Here is a 7011-nt window from a genome sequence, read left to right on the forward strand (position 1 = left end):
TTTTAAATAGCGTCCGAACCTTAAAAACGCTATTATAATTAGCGTCCCGCACTCACTTTCTCCACCTCAGCAAAATTTACCCCTTTTTAATAATTAATTTTAAACTCAGCCTTTTTTTATATTTTACATTTTTTATTACACTTTTTTTGTCAATTGCCTGACAATTCTCAGCTGTGTAGGCATTAGCAAATACAGAAACCTGCTCACAAAAACAAGAAAAGATTTACAACCATCAATCTCCTTGGACAAACACAACAAACTCTTACCTTCTTTTCTTCCCTTCTCGCTAAGAAAAATGGCCGAGGCTGTTGTTTCTGTGGCTGTTCAAAAAATTTCTGATTTGCTCATTCAAGAATCAGTTTTTCTGCATGGTGTGCGGGATGAAGTCCAACGCTTGCAATCTGAACTCAAGCGGATGCAGTGCTTCTTGAAAGATGCAGACCGACATCAAGATCAAGATGACCGCGTTCGCAACTGGGTAGCTGAAATCAGAGACCTCACTTATGATGCTGAGGATGTTATCGATAACTTTCTTCTTAAAGTTGCAAGGTGCAGAGGAGAAGGCGTACGTGGGTTCATTAACAGGTCTTCCTTCAAGTTCAGTAAGGCTTTCCTTCTACACGAAACAGGAACCCAGATCAAATCAATCCGAGTTAAGATTGGGGATATATCCACAAGTTTGCAGACTTACGGCGTCAAACTTGATGAGGGAGAGGCGTCTAATGGACAACAAGAATCCAGAAGATCGTATCCACATGCTGAGGAAGAGTATGTCATTAGCTTGGATGCCGTAATAAGTGATCTTAAAACACGGTTGATGACGGAGGAAGAGCGAATGCGTGTTGTTTCCATAGTGGGGATGGGAGGATTGGGTAAAACCACCCTTGCCAAGAAAGTATACAATGACACTCATGTGAAGCAACACTTCGATTGTTATTCTTGGGTCTTCGTATCTCAGCAATTCTCCATCAAGGATGTTTTGGTTGGAATCCTGATAAATGTTGCATCTGGTGAGGATAAATCAAAGTTACTGGAGAGAATGAAGGATGAACAACCTCTTAAATCCATGTTGGAAAAGATGAAGGAGGAAGTACAGTTTAAATCTGTGTTGGAAAGTTTAAAAGAGGAAAGGTTGATTGAAGCAATTCACAGTGTGCTAGAGGAGAAGCGTTACTTGGTGGTTTTTGATGATATTTGGACAAATGAGGCGTGGGATCGTTTGAAACCTGCTTTCCTAAAGGGGAAGAAAGGGAGCAAAGTTGTATTCACCACCCGTAACAGAACACTTGCTTCTCATGCTGATCCATGGAGCTCTCCAGTGGAACCACCATTTTTGACGGATGAAGAAGGTTGGGAACTTCTAGAAAGGAAAACATTCCCGAAAGAGATCCCGAAGGAGCATGGCTGTACACCAGAACTTGAGAAATTGGGAAGGGAAATAGTGAAAAAATGCAGAGGATTGCCACTTGCTGTTGTTGTGCTTGGAGGCTTATTGGCAACAAAGAAGTCATTGAAGGAGTGGGAGGTGGTTCACGGAAGCATTAATGCACAATTTGTCAAGTGGGAACAACATCATCAATACGGAGGAGTGTATGGAATTTTAGCTTTGAGCTATCATGACTTGCCTTTCCATTTGAAACCTTGCTTTCTTTATCTTTCTCAATTTCCGGAGGACTGGGAGTTTAAGAAAAGGGAGTTGATTCGAATGTGGTTAGCGGCAGGGTTTATATTGCAGTCGTCAATAGGAGGAGAAGAGACAATGGAAGATGTGGGTGAAGAATATTTGGATGAGCTTGTGAGTAGGTGTATGGTTCAAGTAAGCAAAAGAGATCACACTGGAACAGGAGTGAAAAGATGCAGAATTCATGATCTGGTGCGTGATATGTGTTTTTCCAAGGCAAGGGAAGAGAATTTCCTTGGAGTTATACAGCATACAGAGGACGCTGCGGCAAACACCAGTTCATCCACTCTACAGTTGACGTCAAGCAATAAGTGGCGTAGAATTGCTATTCATCATCGCATATCTGGAAATGATGCAAGCAAAAGTAAGTTCTATGTACCTTCGTTAAAAAATGGTGATTCACATCTCCGTTCTCTTTTCTATTTCATTGAAGATGGTATGCGAATTGGAGGACATTTTATGACAAGGCAGCGAGGAAAGTTTATTTTTGAGAATTTTAGATTGCTAAGAGTTTTAAAAATTGACTATATATGGCAGTCCCGACTACCCTGGGAAATTGGGCATTTGATTCATTTGAGGTATCTTGGACTGTACGGTGCTGGAATGAATGATAGAGTTAAGTGCCTGTTCTTAGAGTCATCACCTTTACCATCATCCATAGGTAATCTGCGGAGTTTATATACTCTTGATTTACGCAATAATTACATGATTATATTACCCGCTGCATTATCAAAATTAGAATGCTTGAGACATCTGTTAGTGGATAGAAATGTTTCACGGCAGGTTAGATTTGATAAACTAAGAAACCTGGAGAGTTTGAAGATGGTATATGCAAAGTATCTAATTAAAACAGATGCAGTACGGAAATTGACCAATCTCCGAAATTTATCAGTATATTTCTGGACAAAAGAGGAAGTTGAGGTGGTTCTAAGATCTCCAATTTTTGGATTAGGCCGTCTCTGTTCCTTGAAGATGCGGATGCGGATGGAATCATTTCCCAATTTGGAACCACTTTCTCGTCTTCACCATCTTACAAAAGTGGAGTTAGATGGAGCCATAACAGAAGATCCACATTCCTTGCATCACAACCTGGAACATCTACCAGCAAGCCTTGTCAAGTTAACTTTGATAAATTCTCAATTAAAGCGAGATCCTATGGGTATTTTGAAGAAGCTACCTAGTCTAAGAATTCTGGAGTTGTATAATAATTCATACATAGGGTCTAAAATGGTCTGCTCTACCCATGGGTTCCCTCAACTTGAGACTCTTAGTGTTAAAAGTTTATGTGAACTTGAAGAATGGGAAATAGAAGAAGGTGCAATGCCACGTCTCAAGACTTTAAAACTAGAGCATCTAGAAAAACTGATGATGATTCCAGAACGATTGAAATCAGCACTGCAATTCAAGCATTGGCAATTACAAGGATGATAAAAGAATTTGAAAAGAGGGTAAGAGTCACAGAGGAAGTAGAAGGAGAGGATTTTGATAAGGTGCGGCACATGCCATTTCAACGAGAGGTCGAGGTGGTGAACTTCAAAAAACAATCATCACAAAGGTAACCATTTCTAATCTTTTATTAGGATAATAGATGCACATATAAAATGTCGTCGTAGCCTAGAGCCTAAAAGCAGTGATACATATTCCCAATTTATCAATTTCTTGACAAACAATCACAATAATTCAATTAACTCTTTTTTTTTTTTTTGAGAAAAATCTTTTTTTTTTTTATTTCATAATTGTTAACCTTTTCCTTTTTTATTTTCAAGTCTATACTTTTCTTTTTACTCTTCAGTTTTATTGATCTTTCATTTCAATAGTTCGGGGTAAGGTATCTCAAAATAAAATTATGTCATTTGCACAAGTTAAGAGGACTAAATAATGCATACAATTTCACCAAACAAAATGATTCTAAACTAGTTTCTCATTTGAAAGAGCAATGAATTGATGGCAACCTCAGAATACGTCAAATAATGAAATTTGGCACTCTGTGGACAGTGACATGAACTCACATCATCGAAGAGTAAAACATGATACTTCAAAGTCCCCTTGCATCATGGTTTCTTCTGATAATTTACCTCCCTTTATTGCTGAGGTTGAAGCCCGTAAGACATTGGAGATTGATAATTAAGAAATTGGAACTGACCTTTTTCTATCCTGGATGTATGTAGGTGAGTTATAGTTTGTTAATATCCTTATATGTATGATCATTTTTTTTATTTTTTAATTTATTAGTCAATATTAGTTAGATTGTTGATTTTGACCATAAGTTTATAAGAAAATTAATTATATTTTTGCATATATTTATATTTTGTTAGTTAATTGCTTGATTTTTAGTTTATTTCATTATGTTTTAGGATTTTAAATCTATCCTACTTAATTTCTTGATTTTTATATTATATCAGGTGATGTGATGTAACCCTAAAACTTAGAATAAGTTTGGAAGTCAAAAAGTAAAAGTTAGAATGCTAGGAGAAGTACACAGGCCATGCAACTAGGGGCCAGGACCCGTGCAGCACGACCAAAGGAAAGAGCCAGTACACAGGCTGTGTACCATGACTCGTGCAATGTCCTCTACCCCGTCTAATGTTCTGTCCCTCCTTGAGAAGCAAAGTTTCAGATGTCCAGGAAGTTACATGGCCCTGCCCTGCGTAGTACTACACAAATCGTGTACTGTGCACTAGCAGAGACTCCTACTTCGACTTCTCCTCTTATTTGCTCAACCCGAAAGGACTTCTAAGGCCTCCAGGACTCTGAATTGACTATTTTTACACCAGATATAGATACAAGAAGTGAGAAACAAGCTAGGGATCTATTCCTTTACATTCAACCATAACAATTTTATCTTGAGATGGATCATTAACAAGATTTCTGGAAGAAATTCTCAGCCGAAGTTTCAAAAGTTCAAGACTGCAAAATCTTCATTCTGGGTTTCTTTGTTCTATTTCTTTTGATGTGTTTTTCATAATTTCTTATTTTAAGTTTGATTGTAGAACTCAACATGAGTGAGTAGTTTGCTTTATTCTAGAATTAAGAATGTAGCATTTTCAATTTAGTTATGGATTTTATTTGGTTTTGTTCAATAAATTTAAGATTTCATTCTTTAATTTAATTTCTTGTGTTATTAATATATGCTATGTGTTGAGCTCTACTTAATATTGATTTTAGATATTAATTGAAGAACTGAAAAATAAAGTTTGATATTGAATAATCAAGATTTTGAACTTAGAATTTTTGATCTAGAGATAAACTAAGGTTTTATGTGGAGTTTATAATTAATCAAGAATTTAATTGGTTTTAATTAATTATCACTACGAAAGTAGGGTTCAAGTTGATTAAGATACATTTTGAGTGCCTTGAGAGAGAACTTGAGGTAAATTAGGATTAATTTCCTTTAAAATAATAATTCCCAATTTATTGAATAGGTTAAATAGATTCATAATTTATTGAAGTGTGAGCTCTTAATTCTGGAATACTTTCATTATTTGATATCTTCAATTTAGCAATATGCTTGTATTTTCCTTCTAGCTACAATTAGTTTAGTTATAATTCCTTCTTTGATTTTAATAGTCTAGATAATTAAAATTGTTGTCTAGTTTGGTACTCAAACCAAATTTCTCGTGGGAACGATACTCTACTTACTACTATATTACTTGTTATAATCCATGCACTTGCCGCATTTTGCGCAACACCCATAAGGCATGAGTGGGTCGTTGATAAACTCTACTAACACCATCCTCTGTTGTTTCAATGATGCTTGGATGTTTTTCTACCTTTCCTTGGCTTGCTGGGCTTGCTTTCGACTGTCTGAAGCCTTGAAGATTTGGAAGATGATAACACATTAAGGGTTCTTCTTTGAGCTTTAGTAGAATATCAAGCCATGCATGGTGACTATAGGTTAGAGAACCTCTGTTATTCGCCAGTTCTGGCTTTTGTAAGTTGTCCAATGACTGATAGTATGCGTCTTGGTTAACAACGCTTGGCGCTGCCTCTCCTCTTCGTCGAGTTAAGGTTTACAGTTGAATACTTGATGTAGCTTAGGGTTCTTTTCTTGTGGGCTTGGGTATATCTTGTTGGTGGGCTTAGCTAGGTAGGGGTAATTATTGTCACAAATAAAAACCTAAAAGAAAAAGAGTGAAAAAATGCAGAGGATTGCCACTTGCAGTTGTTGTACTTGGAGGCTTATTGGCAACAAAGAAGTCATTGACGGAGTGGGAGGTGGTGCATGGAAGCATTCATGCACAATTTGTCAAGTGGGAACAGCACCATCAATATGAAGGAGTGTATGGAATATTAAGTTTGAGCTATCATGACTTGCCTTTCCATTTGAAACCATGCTTTCTTTACCTTTCTCAATTTCCAGGGGACTGGGAGATTAAGAAAAGGGAGTTGATTCGAATGTGGATAGCCGAAGGGTTTATATTGCAGTCGTCAATAGGAGGAGAAGAGACAATGGAAGATGTGGGTGAAGAACATTTGGATGAGCTTGTGAGTAGGTGTATGGTTCAAGTGAGCAAAAGAGATCACACTGGAACAGGAGTGAAAAGATGCAGAATTCATGATCTGGAGCGTGATATGTGTATTTCCAAGGCAAGGGAAGAGAATTTCCTTGGAGTTATACAGCATACAGAGGACGCTGCGGCAAACACCAGTTCATCCACTCTGCAGTTGACATTAAGCAATAAGTGGCGTAGAATTGCTATTCATCCTCGCATATCTGGAAATGATGCAAGCAAAAGTGGGTTCTATGTACCTTCGTTAAAAAATGGTGATTCACATCTCCGTTCCCCTTCTATTGTTCTATAAACGTGTTTTGAACTATAAGATGAAAAAAAAAAATTGTAAACGAGTAGACGTAGCGATGAATAGAATATTCATAAAAATTTTATTCAATTTTAAATTTATTAATGATTTTAATATTTTAATTAATTTGAACTTGATTAAATTTTTTTAATTATTTTAATTCAATATAAATTTAAATATCATTATTTAAATATATAAATTTTAATTAATTGTAACTTGCAATATAATTAATGTAATTCGACTAAACAATTTAAGAAAAAATTGCAAAAAATAAGCCAACTAATTTATACGTTAATATGTTAATTTTTATTTATATATATAATTATTAAATTTAAATAATATAATTGTAAACTCAAATATATAATTTATAGTTATTATAATTTAATTAGTAGTATTTTTATAATTATTAATTTAATAATTATGATTTATTGAAGCTGTAATGAATTTTAGACAATAACTAATAGCACTATAATTTTAAAAAAATGATTAATTAATTTTAATGAGTCAATATCAAATTTACGAATTTAAAA

General features: G+C 35.5%; 1 pseudogene; it reads left to right on the plus strand.

Moving 5' to 3' along the window:
• Window positions 1–4785, plus strand: part of LOC110650624 (putative disease resistance protein At1g50180) — a 33458-nt pseudogene extending 28673 nt beyond the window's left edge.
• Window positions 4786–7011: the final 2226 nt, after the last annotated feature.

Source organism: Hevea brasiliensis, chromosome 14, assembly GCF_030052815.1.
Source record: "Hevea brasiliensis isolate MT/VB/25A 57/8 chromosome 14, ASM3005281v1, whole genome shotgun sequence".
Classification (NCBI taxonomy): domain Eukaryota; kingdom Viridiplantae; phylum Streptophyta; class Magnoliopsida; order Malpighiales; family Euphorbiaceae; genus Hevea; species Hevea brasiliensis.